General features: G+C 38.2%; 1 pseudogene; it reads left to right on the top strand.

Moving 5' to 3' along the window:
• The first annotated feature begins 493 nt into the window (after window positions 1–493).
• Window positions 494–849, top strand: LOC108177346 (mitochondrial import receptor subunit TOM5 homolog; annotated as a pseudogene).
• Window positions 850–17,588: the final 16,739 nt, after the last annotated feature.

Genomic DNA, 17,588 nt, shown 5'->3' with positions numbered 1-17,588 from the left:
GGTTAAGTATAGATATTATGAGTTTATGAAATTCCATTTAAATCCACTAAAATCAGACATTTATTGAATTTTACAAATGTTTATTTATTTATAGGATAGAGTGATAGAGAGAAGCAGAGAGAAAGAGATCTTCCATCCATTGGTTCACTCCTCAAATGGTTGCAATAGCTAATTCTAGGGCAGACCAAAGCAAGAAACCAGGAACTTTGAGTCTCACACACAGCTGGAAGGTATTCAAGTACTTGAGCCATCATCTGTTACTTCCCAGGTGCATTAACAAAGAATGAATTGGAAGCAGAGCAGTTGGGACTTGAACTGGCACTCAGATATGGCATGCATGAGTCCCAAGAGGCTTAACCTGCTGTGCCACAGACTCAGTCCCTAACACAGTGAGAGGCAGGGATGTTGAGTAAGCACTGGTAAATAAGTTAGTCAAGATATCTGTTGTAATGGAGCACAGAGGTGTGCTAGAAGCCCATGAGGGAGAACTGTGATGTTCTGAATAGAGGGTCTCACACCAAAGTTGGACCCAGAGGAGATAAAACAAAAGATGCCCAAGGATGTAATATCCTCTGCACACAACTTCCTCTTCTATGTGGCCCTGCTGCAAGTCACTCCCTTTATCTTAAAGAAGCTGGACAGTGTGTGTAGAGTGGCCATCACACTTGGATGCATGAGATATATCTCATTATGGTTTCTACTCCTTTCTGCAAAGGAATAGACCCAGAAATGTGAATGGGACTCTGAATGGACATAAACACTCAATTTGTTAAGAGAAAGTTTGGCTCTGGTAACTGACCTTCATAGTTAAAACAAGTATTTAGGAAGCATAAAGAGAATTGTGGTCATAGTCTGCCCTTCTGCCTGTGACAGACAGGCTCTATGAATGTCAGTGTCAATGTAAAGAATGCCAACCCATTTCCAACAAGTATAATTATAAAGGAATAATGTCTGAAATGGTCCTATCTTGCCAATTATTTCTGTCTACACTTTTATTTCTGTCTCTAGTGAATTTCTGAAGAGTCCCTTATAATAAGTTACCATTGTATAGACATCACACACAGCCACGTTGACATTAAAGCACAGGACCAGTAGTCTATATTTTTAACAAATGTACCAATTTTAAAAAATGAAGCACACACGTAAAACTATAGTGGTAAAGTAGAAAAACAGCATATTTTCAAATAAATACATACACAATGAGAATGTGTGACCATGAAAAGGAACACATAGAGAAAAACGGGCTGGATGACCTATTGGCAATGCACTCTGTACAACTTATTAAATTAAACCAGTGGAGAAAGTGTTTGGTGTAGCAGTTAGTAGACAGCTTGGAACACCTACATCTCATATCACAGTGTCTGAGTTCAAGTCCTTCCACTACTTCCAATTTCAGCTTTCTACTAATGCACACCCTGGGATTCGGTATGTGATTGGGCCATTATGTGGGTCCCTGCCACCCATGCAGGGTACCCAGACTGAGTTCCAGGATCGTGGCTGCTTCTTATTTCAGCTGTTGTGGGCACTTTGGCAATGAACCAACAGATGAAAGATTTGTCTGTGCTTATCTCTCTCAGTCTCTATCTCTGCCATTTAAATAAAAATTAATTAATTAAATAAATAAAAATTTTTAAAAATCAGCTGCATACAAAGTATTCAATACTGAAAAAATCAATTCCATTACTGACATAGTTTATAATGACTTGTTTTGAACTATGCATCTGTTCAAAGATTTTTGTGGCTCTTTGAGTAAGACTTAAAACACCATTATTATATAGTTTTGAAATAGACAATGTGTTTTGTTTGAAATATGGAAAAAATGATGGTTTTGAAATTATTCTACTGCCTTAAATATGGTTCTAAGTTTTCAGTGGGATCCCTAGGAACAAACTCATAATTCATAATTATAAGCCTTTTTGGTTTTTCATAAATTCATGGAATTTGCCAAGTGATATCAATTTAGAAAACATTATTACAAAGTTTTGAAAAGGGAGCTGTGCAATTATGTATAGTTATGTCCCTTGATGATATTAGGTTTGCTAGGAATTTCCAGGCTGTGAGCAGTAGCAGCTTGCTGGAATTTCTTAAAACCATCATTTGGCTGCATAATGTAGAGCTTGTTCTCAGGAAAATAAGATGAAAGAAATAATATTGGCTAACTTTATCTACGTTGATTAATTAAATAATGATTCTGTGTCTGTTCTATTGTTACTGTGGAGGAAGTGCTTACTGTGAGTTCAGTTCCATTTGACCCATATCAGAGCTTGTGAAAAGCAGTAAGTTAAATTAAATACAGAAAATAGTAACTGGTGGGAGAGAAGCTAATTGAAGACTGAGAAAATAAGGCAAATAGCCAGTGCTAGGGATTGAAACAATAGTGCTATGTCAGAAACCCTAACTGACCAAAGACACTAATACTTCAAACCAGAATGATTGTGAAGAAATGTCTATAATTTCAGGAATAATGAATGGAGACTGCAGTGTCTCCAAGGCAAAAGTGAAGAAGAGATTGTAAATTTCACCTGAATGGAACCAAAGAGATAAACAATTCTTAGGGATTACAGAAAGGAAGCGCAATTCTTCCCTTACTTTGGGTGGAGGAACTTTGTTGCTGTCTCTGAGATATTATCTTTTCCAATGAGCTAGGCACATGAAAATGTTGATCAAGATCATCTGGATCAATTCAAAAGCTCCAAGAGTGGACAGAAATTTCAGTGGCATCACGCTTACGACAAGCATAAACACAAGCTCACAATAGCAAAATTATGACTTTTTCACACATTTTCCACTATCCATACCCACACAACCAAGTGAAAAATTTATAAAGCTCTTGTACATCTGTATTCAGCCAGACAAAATAACTCTCTAAAACCAAATTCAACAGGTTCCATATTTAAAGCATTATTGCATTAGTATAGGAGAATTATTGGAAGATCAAGTATATGATTAGCAATTACAAAGGAAAGTCAATTATTTTTGCCCAAATCACAGAAAACAATAGATAAGACCACCTTGCATTTTCCCTCTAGTGATGTTAGTCTTCATTTTAACGAAAGAATTCAAAAACTCCTAAGAAACACATGATAAAAAGAAAGATACCACTTTATAATTTACTCTTATTGTCTCACTTTTTGAAATAGATTTTTTAATTTATTTACTTCAAAAGTTAAATGAAAGAACATATATTTGTACCAGAGTAAATCCAATTTTGGATAAAAATTAAATATTCTGCATAATCATGTGTAGAATGGATGACAGTAAAATTACTTGAGTGAAACTCACAGAGCATTTCCTATTGGCCAAAAATTAAGTCTTTGCTTTCCCCCTTTTTTTAAAGATTTATTTTTATTTTTTTTTTTATTTTTGACAGGCAGAGTGGACAGTGAGAGAGAGAGAGGGAGAGAAAGTTCTTCCTTTTTGCCTTTGGTTCACCCTCCAATGGCCGCCGCGGCCGGCGCAAGGTGCTGATCCGATGGCAGGAGCCAGGTACTTATTCTGGTCTCCCATGGGGTCAAAAGGTAGCGTTACAGAGAGAGGTAGAGACAGAGAGAGATCTTCCACCCAATGGTTCACTCCCCAGATGGCCACAACAGCTGGAGCTGCAACAATAGGAAGTCAGGAGCTAGTAGCATCCTCCAGGTCTCCCATGCAGGTGCAGGGGTCCAAGGACTTGGGCCATCTTCTACTGCTTTCCCAGGCCATAGCAGAGAGCTGGATCGGAAGTAGAGCAGCTAGGACTAGAACTGGTACCCATATGGGATGCCTGCGCTTCAGGCCAGGGCGTTAACCCACTGCACCAGAGCACCAGCCCTAAGTGACTTACTCTACATGGATTTCTCAAATGGCCAACAGAAACATGGAAAAATGTTCAGGATCACTAGTTGTCAGGGAAATGCAAATTAAAACCACAATGAGGTTTCACTTTGCCCCAGTAAGAATGGTCCTCATACAGAAATCAACAAACAAAAAATGCTGGAGAGGACATGGGGTAAAAAGCACCCTAACCCACTGTTGGTGGGAATGTAAACTGGTAAAGCCACCATGGAAGACAGTATGGAGATACCTCAAAAATCTGAAAACATGACCCCGCCATCCCATACCTGGAAATCCACCCAAGTGAAATGAAATCAACATATGGAAGAGCTCTCTATACCTCCATGTTGATCACAGCTCAATTCACAATAGCTAACACATGGAATCAACCTAAAAACTGGATAAAAAATTGTGGGATATATACATTATAGAATACTACACCACAGTAAAAAAGGATGAAATCTGGTCATTTGTAAAAAAAAAAAAAAAATGGATCAAGATGGAAAACGTCATACTTAGTGAAAAAGTCCAGTGCCAAAGAGACAAATACTATATGTTCTTCCTGATTTGTGAGAATTAATAGCCTTCCTAAAATGAAATCTATAGAAGTGAACTTGACACTTTTAGAAACAATGACTTGAATAGCCCTTGTCCTGATAGTTTGTTAGTGTTACTTTTTATTTTGTATTTCATTTTTTTTGTTTTCTTTCTTGCTTTTTCTTTTCTCTTCTTCATACTGTATGTTGAACTCTTTACACAACGTAGAGTTAACCATATGTATATAAAGTCAATTGAAAAAGATCCCAGTAAAAATTAAGAGGGGGGATAAGAGAGGGAGGAGGCAGTCTATAACTGTAAAGCAGTATATCTCTCCATATAGTCCTACAGACTTCTTTCTAAGGGTACAGCCTAAACACTTGCCATGGGACTCCAAAGCCATTAAAATCAGTGGTAAAAATCCCATACTAATTGTTGAACTGATCATATTAAATGTTAAAGTCAACATATAGATAGGTTTACGTGTAAAAGTGATCATATAAATAACATCAAGTGCCTAGTAATAATAATACAATTAAAAATGAGGGAATGTCCAATATGGAAAGCAGTCCACACAGCAGACTCCTAGAATGACATTTACTGTGAATAACACTCTGACCTCAGAATCAACCATGAAGGCTTCCTGGTGTGGCTGAAAGGCTTGTGAGAGCTTTTCAGGCATGGAAAGCCAAGACACTGGCAAAAAATATCCTATACGAAGGATCTCTGAGACCTCAGTGGAAAGAAGGGGCCATCAAAGAAAGATGTACTTTTCTCTGAAAGGAGGAGAGAATTTCCACTTTGCTTATCGCTGTGTCCAAATACTGATGGACTCTATGGTTACAAAAGGGCAGCCCATGAAAAGAGCCTCAGGTGATCACTGACGTCATAAATGAGAGTATTAATTGTTAAAGGAACAATAGAAATCACTGTGCACTTACTCCCTATGTGGGACCTCTGTCCTCAATGAGTTATACTATGAGAATTAACTATAAAACTTCTCAAACTGTACTCTATATGTTGTGTGTGTGTGTGTGTGTGTGTGTGTGGCTGCAAACTGTTGAAATCTGTACTTAACATAGAGTTGATCCTCTGTACATAAAATCAAACCAAAAATGAACCATAATGAAGAAGGGGATGGGAGAGAGAGAGTGAGGTGGGATGAGAATCAGGGTGGGAGGGTGGGTATGGGGGAAAGAACCACTATATTCCTAAAGTTGTACCTATGAAAGATCTATTTATTAAATGAAAGCTTTAAAAAACACACTTAAAAATAAATAAATAAATATGGATTTATCTCAGAGGGTTCAATAATTCAACCATGTATGTTGGATCAAGATGGCTGAATAGAGAGGATCTTCATCCACCTCACCCAGGAAAAGGCTTCAGAACAGTGAAGAATGACATTTCTAAAAGATTATATGAAGTGAAAGGAGCTATAAGCAGAACAGGGATTCCAAAAACAATGAGAGAGAGAGAGAGAAACACAGCAAACCACTACTGCCACCACTTCTATCCCAGCAACCTGGCCGGGAAACACAATCTTGCAAGGGAAAGGGCTGTATATATAAAAGATGACAACTGAGGAGACTAACTAAAGGAAAAACTTCAATAAGGAAATGATGAGGTCTGAAAATAGCACAGAAACCTTGAATGCCAGTAGAGAGAGAGGAATGAAGATCCACCTGCTGCCACTGCCCACAGCCCCTTCCCCAGCTCCCTTCTTGATGGTGCCATCTTTTTGGGAAGAGGTAAGAAGCAAGTAATATGATCTCAACCAGTGTTGCAGATGGGCTATCTGAACTACAGAGTAATTCCAGTACTCAACTGACTTTAAACCAAACCTTGAGGGTTGATTGGGGTCCAAGAGACTACTTTGCTCTAAAGAAGGAACATCACCATTTCCCTCGTGGGCAAAGTGGCAGAACTAAGCAGCTGCTGTGATTTGCTAAACTCCATTTGTCTTGGGGGAAACCATCAACCCCTTTGCCACCAGAAACCCCCAGAGATGGCAAGGGCTCTTTCTAGAGTAGAGAACAGCTTGCTGTGAAGCCTGCAGCTATGGTGTTTGGGGCTGGAGCCATACTTGCTCTGTGCCATTGAGGGAAGTTCCCCATGGCTTTGTGGGGCTAGTGACCAACAGCAGTCCATACACAATCACAGAGGACATGATCACTCTTACATGCCCCAGGAACAAGAGGCAGCCAACTCTGAGCCCTGCAACCCTCAGACTATTACTGTTGGTTCCATAACATATAGAGCAACTGGAACTCACCTGTGAGATCTAGAAGGAGCTACACTGATCCCTCTGTTCCAGTCTGGTGACTGCCAGGCCACAACCCCTGGAATAACTGGAATTCACTCTACAAGATGTGAGTAAGGACCTTACTGTACCCTGCAGCTCTAGGCCTGTGACTGTTAGTACTGTGTTCCTCAGAGTCACTAGAACACAATCTGGAGATGCCAAGATGGCAGATAAGGGAGTGACATACTGCACAAGTAAAAGTACAAAAGAAATCCAAAGTAACTAATAGGAATATTTATGGGAAAATGGCAGGGCCAAGTCGTTACTTATCAATAGTCACCTTGACTGTATTTGGCATCAATACGCCAGTTAAAAGACACAGACTAACTGAATGGAATAAAAAACAAGATCCATCTATTTGCGGCCTACAAGGAATGCATCTCACCAACAAAGATACATTTTGGGGGAATGAAGCAGCCTATAGAAGATTTCTCTCTCTCTCTTGCTGTCTCTTTTCCTCTCCTCTTCTGTTTTTCTGTCACTCTATCCTTCAAATAAATAATTAATTCATGAAAAAAAACCTGTAGGATACAGAAAAATCACTATTAATATGGAGGCTTATAGTGATAAATGCTTACCTGAAAAGAAAGAAAAATATCAAATAAACAATGTAATGGGTTTAGAAAACAATCTCAAGTACTTAGAAAAATGCAAATAAATTGCTTTTGGGAGAATGGACATTTTGATGATATTGATTCTTCCAATCAATGAGCATGGAAGATTTTTCCATTTTTTGGTATCCTCTTCTATTTCTTTCTTTAAGATTTTGTAATTCTCATCATAGAGATTTTTAACGTCCTTGATTAAGTTTATTCCAAGGTATTTGATTGTTTTTGTAGCAAACTATGCAACAGATAAAGGATTAATAACCAGAATCTACAAACAGAACAAGAAACTCCACAACAACAAAACAAACAACCCACTTAAGAGATGGGCCAAGGACCTCAATAGACAGTTTTCAAAAGAGGAAATCCAAATGGCCAACAGACACATGAAAAAAAGTTCAAGATCATTAGCAATCAGGGAAATGCAAATCAAAACCACAATGAGGTTCCACCTCACCCCGGTTAGAATGGCTCACATTCAGAAATTTACCAACATATTTACCATCTGTTGATGGTGGTGAGGGTGTGGGGAAAAAGGGACACTAACCCACTGTTGGTGGGAATGCGAACTTCACTATGGAAGTCAGTCTGGAGATTCCTCAGAAACCTGAATATATCCCTACCATACAACCCAGCCATCCCACTCCTTGGAATTTACCCAAAGGAAATTAAATGGGCAAACAAAAAAGCTGTCTGCACATTAATGTTTATTGCAGCTCAATTCACAATAGCTAAGACCTAGAACCAACCTAAATGCACATCAACAATAGACTGGATAAAGAAATTATGGGACATGTACTCTATAGAATACTATACAGTAGTAAAAAAAAACAATGAAATCTGGTCATTTGCAACAAAATGGAGGAATCTGGAAAACATCATGCTGAGTGAATTAAGCCAGTCCCAAAGGGACAAATATCATATGTTCTCAGTGATCAGTGACAACTATCCGAACACCAAAGAGGAAAACCTGTTGAAGTGAAATGGACACTATGAAAAATAGTGACTTGATCAGCTGTTGTCCTGACTGTTGAGGAATAACTTAATATTTTATCCCTTCTTGTACTTTTTTTGTTCTACTTAATACTATTGTTTGCACTCTTTAATTAACACACAATTATTCTTAGCTGTTTAAATTTAACTGAAAAGTGATCCCTGTTAAATATAAGAGTGGGAATAAGAGAGGGAGGAGATGTTCAGTTCGGCACATGCTCAATCGGACTTACCCAAATGGTAGAGTTAGAAACGTGCCAGGGGATTCCAATTCAATCCCATCAAGGTGGCATGTACCAATGCTATCTCACTAATCAAAGTGATCAGGTTCGGTTCACTATTGATCATAATGAAAGGATTAAGAGTCAAAGGGATCACATAAACAAGACTAGTGTCTGGTAATACTATCTGAAAGAATTAAAAAGGAGAGAATGATCCAACAGCAGACTCATAGAATGACAGATATCCCAAACAGTACTCTGGCCTCGGAATCAGCCCTCAAGGCATTCGGATTTGGCTGTAAAGCCCATGAGAGTATTTCAGGCATGGAAAGCCAAGACACTCTGGCAGAAAAAAAAAAAAAAAAAAAAAAACTAAAGGAAAGATCTCTGTGAGTGAGATCCCAGTGGAAAGAACAGGCCATCAAAGAAGGAGGTTCCTTTCTCTGAAGGGAGGAGAGAACTTCCACTTTGTCTATGACCTTGTCTAAATAAGATCAGAGCTGGCGAACTCAAAAGGCTTCCATAGCTTTGGCAACTCCTGACAAGAGCCTCAGGTGATTACCCACACCATAAATAAGAGTGTCAATTGTTAAATCAACAACAGGAGTCACTGTGCACTTACTCCCCATGTAGGATCTCTGTCCTTAATGTGTTGTACAATGTAAATTAATGCTATAACTAGTACTCAAAGAGTACTTTACAGTTTGTGTTTCTGTGTGGGTGTAAACTGTTGAAATCTTTACTTAATATATACTAAATTGATCTTCTGTATATAAAGATAATTGAAAATAAATCTTGATGTGAATGGAATGGGAGAGGGAGCGGGAGATGGGAAGGTTGTGGGTAGGAGGGAAGTTATGGGGGTGGGGGGAAGCCACTACAATCCAAAAGCTGTACTTTGGAAATTTATATTTATTAAATAAAAGTTAAAAAAATAGGAATAAAATCAAATGCCAAATTAGCAACAGGCAATAAATAATAAAAATTAGAGCATAAATTAATGTAATTGATACTAAAAAAAATTATGAATGATCAATAAGATTCAAATCTGTGTTTGATAAGATCAAATGACTATTAAAGAAGAAAGAGAAAAAAATTTAAAAAAGTAAATACATAAAGTTAGAGATGGAAAAACCTCTTAATTACAAAAATATCAAAGGAATTCCAGAGATAAAAAACTATTATGAATTATATTCTAAAAAGTTGTAAAAATTCAAAAAATTGATAATTTCCTAGATACATATAACTTTCTAAGATTAGATCAACAAGATACAGAAAATCTAAGATGATCAATAATAAGCAACAAGATTGAAGAATTAATTGAAAGTCACCTATCAAAGAAAATCCTTTGGCTTTACTAAAAAGAATTAATTGAAAGTCACCTATCAAAGAAAACCTTTTGGCTTTACTACTAAATTCAACAAAATTCCACAAAACATTTAAAGAAGCACTAACTCTTTTTTTTTAATTAATTTATTTGAGAGGGAGACAAGACAGAGAGCCCCAATCTGCTAGTTCACTCCCCAAGTGCCTGCAATGGCTGGGGGCCAAAACCAGCAATTCAATGCAAGTATCCCAAGTGGGTAGCAGGAACACTGTCTCCCTCCCCTCCAAACTATTTGAGCCATCACCACTACCTCCCAGGTTCATAGTAGCAGCAAGCAGGAGTCAGGAACAGGAACCAGAGCTGGGGATCGAATCTAGGCACTTGGATGTGGGACATAGGCATCTTGAATGCTTGGCCAGATGCCTGCCCCTATACTTTTTAAAATATTCAATGTATGGCTGCCTTTGATGAAGCACTAACTCTAATACCTTTCAAACTGTTCCACAATATTGTACAGCATGGAACTCTACACAACTATTTTTACGAGGCCAGCACATTCTGATACCAAAGGTAGACACGGCACAAAAAAGAAAACTATAAACCAATATCTTTGATGAATATATATGCAAAATTCTCCATTCCTCTCACCATGTAATGAGGCACATGGCAAGGCATGTTGCATCAGATGCCAGGTAGTGGGCAAGGCAGAAGCTCTGATTTCAAGACTCCACCAACATCCCACTTCCCCACTGGCCTCCACACCTCCCTCAGCTTCACATCATACCTTCCAACTGCTGCCTCTTGCTTCCCTATCTACCGTATGTCCAAAAGGTGCTCTGCTGAAGTCCACTTTGAGACTGAGAGCAGCGGTGGCATTCTGTGTATTGTGTGGCCTCCCTGGGGTTGGTAAAGGGGTTGATGTCCTTCATGCCTACCCAGTTATTTCAGAGACCTCATCTCACAAGTCATGCTGTGAGTTTCTGCACATAGATTGTCATAAGATGACCTTCACCTTGGTGCTTAGTCCAGGATTCGGCTGGTGAAGGGCAGCTTGGCAATCAAGTTTGATGGAGACAAGAATATGAGCACAGGCTGTTGTGAAAGGGACCACCTAGTCCCAGGGACACTTGTCAAGTACAGGGTATGAGGGTAATGGAAGAACGTTTTAGTCACTATGAGGAAAGTATCCATAGGTAAACGGGTTGGCATTGTAGCCTGACAGGTTTACACTTCATCTGTGATGCCAACATCCCCATATTAGACCATTGGTTTCAGTCCCAGATGTGCCACTTCTGATCCAGCTCCCTGCTAATGCACCAGGGGAAGCTGCAAAAGACAGTCCAAGAACATGGGCCCTAACCACCATTATAGGAGATCCAGATGGAGTTCCAAGTTCCAGACTTTGGTCTGACCCAGCCCCAACTGCTGTGGTCATTTAGTGAGTGAACCAGTAGTTGGAAGTTGTGTATTTAGCTCTCTTATTCTGTCTTTCAAATAAATAAAACAAGTTAAGGAAAAAAATAAAGACGATTTTTGTAATAATAGCTAGAAATAAATTTTCTCCTGCAGTCTCTCCCCAGAGGCAATGATTTTTTTTTTTGGACAGGCAGAGTTAGACAGAGAGAGAGAGAGACATAGAGAAAGGTCTTCCTTCTGTTGGTTCACCCCCCCAAAAAGCCAGGAGCCAGGTGCTTCCTCCTGATCTCCCATGCAGGTGAAGGGCTCAAGCACTTGGGCCATCCTCCACTGCCTTCCTGGGCCACAGCAGAGAGCTAGACTGGAAGAGGAGCAACCGGGACAGAATCCGGCGCCCCAACCAGGACTAGAACCCGGGTGCTGGCGCCGCAGGCAGAGGATTAGCCAAGTGAGGAGCGGCGCTGGCCCAGAAGCAACAATTTTTAAAAACTATGTTTTTCTAATGATTAACTTTATTCCTCTAAATAATATGTTTGTGAGATGCTACAATGTATGGCCAGTATCTGGAACAAGAGGCTACATTTGGAGGATTCTGGTGCTGAGCTACCTCCTATTTCTAAACACCGAGTACATACACCACAATACCTTTGCAGGGAAGGAGGGAAATATGCCTACAGTTTTATGAAGGATGTTTTCATTTGGCTAGGTTGTATTTTCAGGCAGCCAAAGGTGTAGAATGCTGTAGAAGCTATAAGTTTTAGATATCTAACAATTTAAAGTTCACATTAACTCTTGAGGCTCTTTGGTTTTCTTAAACTGGTCTTTCTACCAGAAAGGTGGGATAAATGCTGCCCTCATCATACCTAGAATTGCCAGTTTGTTAGTGTAAGGGGATGATGTGATAGTAACCACCAATGAATGGCTTTCTCTCTGGGAATTGTTATATAGATTCAAAGATTTTTGTGTATTTACTGTGGTCCAGTCATGATAATTGCTATTTCTGAAACTCAGATTGTCCCAAGTATGATGTCTAAGTTTCCCTTTTCCTTTTCTTGCCCAGGTCTGAAATCTTTTAGTGGAAAAATCTACTTGGAAAACACATTTTGGGTTCCAGGGCTGATCGCTATGCTGTCATATGGCTATTCAGGGGGCAGAAAATGTATTTTGAAAACTGGGGGTGGTCATTCGTTGCAGCCGTTAAGCCACTGTTTGGGATACCCACATCCCTTCTCAGTGTGTGGGTTTGAGTACAGGCTCTACTCCCAATTCTGGTTTCCTGTTCCTGCACACCCTGAGTGTAGCAGGTGGGCAGTTCAAGCAGTTGACTTCTTGCCATCTATGTGAGAGACCTGGCTTGAGTTTCTGGCTCCTGGATGATGGGAGAGTCTCTCTCCCCTCTCCCTCTCTCTTTCTCTCTCTCCCTCTCTTTCTCTCTCTCCCTCTCTTTCTCTCTCTCTCTCTCTCTCTCTCTTTCTCATCCTTTTCAAATAAACAAATTAATAACTTTATTTTAAAAAGTTTTTTCACAGTAGTATTTCCAGTTTGAATTTAATATCACAGGGATTTTACTTTACCTGTCTGATTTTGTGTTTGGTTCCAGATAACATTAATGCAATCCCTTCCTTACTTTATTCTATATTTATTGTGTCATTAAAATTCCAACTCTGTATTAAATGTGCTGAATGAAGCTTCAAAAATAACTTCTCAGCAAAGTATTAGCAAACCAATTCCAACATGACATCAAAGAGATCATAGATCACTAACAAGTGGGATTTATGTCAGGGTTTCACATGTAGCTCCATATTTGCCACTGAATTAATGCTAGAAATCCCACCAACTGAATGAAGAACAAAAACTATATGATCATCTCAATAGAAGCAGAGAAAGCATTAAATAAGATTCAACATCCCATCATGATTTGTAGAAGGAACATGCCTCAAAATTATAAATGTTGTATCAGGCAAACCAACAGCTGATACACTGAACAGAGAAAAGCTAAAAATGTGTCCCTTCAGATCCAGAATATTACAAGGATTCCACATTCACTTTATATTCAATATAATAATTGAAGTATTAGCATGAGCAATTAGGGAGCGAAAGGAAGAAAAGGGCATCAAAATTGGAGATGATGACTTCAAAATATCCACGTTTGCACATGACATGATGCTGCTCATGAAGAACCCTGAACACTCCTCTAGAAAGCTAGTAGAGCTGATATTCCAATTCAGTAACATCACAGGATACAAAATCAACATGAAAAAATACCATTTTTATGTACCAACAATGATCTCACTGTAAGAAAGAAGAAATGAAATCTCACAATAGCTACCAAAAATATCAGGTAGTCAGGAATAAACTTAATCAAAGGAGCTAAAGACTTTCTACAATGAAAATTATTTTAAGATGACGAAAGAAATCATCAGGGACATACAAAAAACAGGAAGCTATTCCCTTGCTAACAGATTGGAAGAATTAATATTATCAATATATCTACAGAATTCAAAGCAATCTACAGATTCAATGCAACACCCATCAAAAATATCAAAATCCTTCTTTACAGACTAGAAAAGACAAACAATCCTAAAATTCACATGGAACCACTAAAGCCCGAGAATAGCCAAAGCGATACTGAGCAAAAATTAACAAGCTGGATTCATCACAATGTCTGATTTCAAAGCATATTAAAAAGCTATAGCAATTAGAACAGGGCACTACCATAATAATAGGCTAATTGATCAATGCATCAGAAGAGAAAGCCCAGAAATAAATCAACAAGAAAGAATCAACTGATTTTTTTTCATTTTTAAAAAAGATTTTTGAGACATGTTTTTAATTCAAATTATTGTCAAAAGCTTCATGTTCCACTGAATAAAGAATTCAAGAAATAAAAAGTAAAAAGATTATAGTATAGTAGAAATATAAGCAAGGAGTATAAATAATAATCAAATGAAAAGATGTCAATTTCACTTACATGCACTAAATTTAAAAATGGCCATAGATCATTGAAACTATAGCAATATCATTCTTAACAATTTGTTTCACAAAGATTTAAAACAAAGTTTGAAAAACACTATGTGTACAATAAACTGATATACACAGTCATTTCTTCCTCTTTTATTTATTTACTATTATTTATTTTTATTTTATTAATATAAAGAGAACAAATTTCATATGTACAATTCTAAGAAAATAACCATACTTCCCTCCCTCAATCCCCCTTCTTTCCTTTCTATGTTTTTTCCTTTAATTTTCACAATAGCACATTTTCCTTTTTTTTAATTTTAATTTTTTTTTTTTTTAGATTTGACAGGTAGAGTTACAGACAGTGAGAGAGAGAGAGAGAGACAGAGAGAAGGGTCTTCACTCTGTTAGTTCACTCCCCAAATGGCCACCACGGCCAGCGCTGTGCCGATCCAAAGCCAGGAGGCAGGTGCTTCCTCCTGGTCTCCCATGTGGATGCAGGGGCCCAAGTACTTGGATCATCCTCCACTGCCTTCCCAGGCCACAGCAGAGAGCTTGACTGGAAGAGGAGCAACCGGGACTAGAACCCAGCACCCATATGGGATGCCGGCACTGCAGGCAGAGGATTAACCAAGTGAACCACGGCGCTGGCCCTGACAATAGCACATTTTCAATGAACTTTCTAATCACAGCTTAATGCACCAGTAACAATAATGTTCAACAAGTAAAAAATAGAAAGGCTACTGCTCCACAGGAATAAAAAAAAAAAAAAGACTGTAAACAATAATCAAAATCACATGAATTTTATTCCTATTTTTGTATCTTTTTTTTTTTTTTTTTTTTTGGACAGGCAGAGTGGACTGTGAGAGAGAGAGACAGAGAGAAAGGTCTTCCTTTGCCGTTGGTTCACCCTCCAATGGCTGCCATGGCTGGTGCGCTTCAGCCGGCGCACCGCGCTGATCCAATGGCAGGAGCCAGGTGCTTCTCCTGGTCTCCCATGGGGTGCAGGACCCAAGCACTCGGGCCATCCTCCACTGCACTCCCGGGCCACAGTGGCCACAGTAGAGAGCTGGCCTGGAAGAGGGGCAACCGGGACTAGAACCCGGTGTGCCAGCGCCGCAGGCGGAGGATTAGCCTATTGTGCCACGGCGCCGACCTGTATCCTATGTTAACTACAGAATATAAGAGAAAACATGTGACTTTTTTTTTTTTGGACTGGCTTATTACACTAAAGCATAATGATCTGCAATTGCAATATTTTTGTTGCAATATACAAGATTTTGTGGTTTTTTGTGACTGAGTAGTATTCTATCATGTATATATACTACATTTTCTTCAGAAAATGAACCTGGGGTGCCGGCGCCGCAGGCGGAGGATTAGCCTAGTGAGCCACAACAACGGCCTGTATTTCATTTTTAAAAAAATGCTTGTTCAAGTCCTTTGCCCATTTCTGGATTGTTAGATTTGTTTTTCTTGAGTTTCTTGAGCTCATATTTGTTCTGGATATTAATCATAAATCAGATGCATAGTTTGGAGATGTTTCCTCCCATTCTGTCAGTTGCCCATTCATTTTGTTTTGGGTATTCCTTTTCCTATATAGAAGCTTATTAGCTTGATGTAATCCCATTTGTCTATATTTGCTTTTATTGCCTGTGCTGCTGGAATCTTATCCAAGAAGTCTTTGCCTATGCCAACGTCTTGCAGGGTTTGCCCTAAGTTTTCCTCGAGTAATTTGATAGTCATAGATTTAGGCCCTTGATCCATTTTGTTTCATTTTTTTTCTTAGGGTGTAAGGTAAGGGTCTTGTTTCATACTTCTGCAAGTGGAAATGTAATTTTCTCAGCACCATTTTTTGAAGAGACTGTCTCTTCTCCTGGGAGTGATTTTAACTCATTTGTCAAGGTTGAGTTGGTTGTATATGCATGGGTTAATACAGTATCACATTGAATGATTAATTCATTAATTTAGGGTTCTAAAAATATAAATGAAGATTATCTCAGGAATGCTAGTTGCAAACTCCTGAATGCATGTGGGGTGAGGTGATGTGGGGTTGATAGCCAAGATTAAATGTGTTATTTGAGGAGGGTCAATATATTTCAAAGTTTTTATCTACTCAAGTTTTCTACCAACTGATAAATTGGACCGAAGACTTCAGAACTCTCCATTACCTCTCTTACCAATCTGAATATTTCCATATTCAGTTGCAGGCTGTTTTTTCATCTGTCATATGTGGATCAAAATACCCACATTGAGTGTCTACATGTAAGAGATAGTAATGAACTGATAATTCATAGTGAATGGAGCTCACGACCTGGACAGGAAGAGTGCTAGAGAATTCCCTTCCCTTTTGTTCCCCTCTTTCATACATAAACCTAAGGCTTTGTTAGAAAAGTGTGAGTTGATTTGCCCAGATTTTTTTCAGAGAATCTATGAAACTTACATCATTTGTTGAGATTGTATGAGAGTAATGTGTTCCTCAATCAGCTGTGTCCTTTGTTCCAATATGTACGTTTTTGTAGAGTGAGAAGGTTGACAACTTGATATAAATAATATGGTTTTGCTATCTCCACCCCTACAAATATAACATCTTATGTGGCTATAAAGTTGTCAAGTGGAGTTATAGTTAGGCTTGATATATCGGATGTGTTAGGTGACCTCAGCTAGTCAAATATAATTCCAATGAACATATCCTGGCTAGGCCCCTGCCTCTGCTCAATGCTGGAACTCTAAATACAAATATATGATATTCCACTGTATCTTTCCAAGAAATTTTACAGATTATATTCAAACACAGGGAACATAACTTGCCAGTTTTGTTCTTATTCTTGATCTGTTGAAGTTCTATCAGATATCAGGATTGTTTGTGAGTTTGAACATATGTGATATTAATCTAGGTAAACAAAATGAAGGTTCTTAAGTATTAATCAGTTATCTTCTTTGTGCAACAAAACAATATTTGCTTATAGAGCATTATAAGTGAATAAGAACAGTTTGATAAGCAGCGACAAAATGTGTTAAAATAGTTATCTTAACCAGTCTCTATTAGCTTACATTATTAAAGTTAATATTTTAACAAAAAAAGTGAATTCCACTTCAAATTCAAACAACACTCTGTTAATTTTAAATAATTTGTAACATATATTTATGTATATATATATATATTTCCAGTTTGATACTATGAGTTAAGCTAAGAGAAAATATTTAAGCTAAGATTCTTGTGATAATGTTCATTTTAGAAGTGAGAAAATTGAGATGAAATATTTAAATAACAAACATTATAAATCTCTGAGTGCACAGAATCAGGGTTCCTTATTTGGTGCTGTTTTCAAGACATTAGTTGGGTTATAGAACTAGAGAACTCAAAAGCAAGAAGAAGAAAATACCAGGATGATAAGGAAAAACCTGAGTAT

The sequence above is a fragment of the Oryctolagus cuniculus genome, chromosome 5 (genome assembly GCF_964237555.1).
Source record: "Oryctolagus cuniculus chromosome 5, mOryCun1.1, whole genome shotgun sequence".
Classification (NCBI taxonomy): Eukaryota; Metazoa; Chordata; class Mammalia; order Lagomorpha; family Leporidae; genus Oryctolagus; species Oryctolagus cuniculus.
The sequence above is the reverse complement of the archived record's forward strand: the minus strand, read 5'-3'. Positions and strand labels throughout refer to the sequence as shown.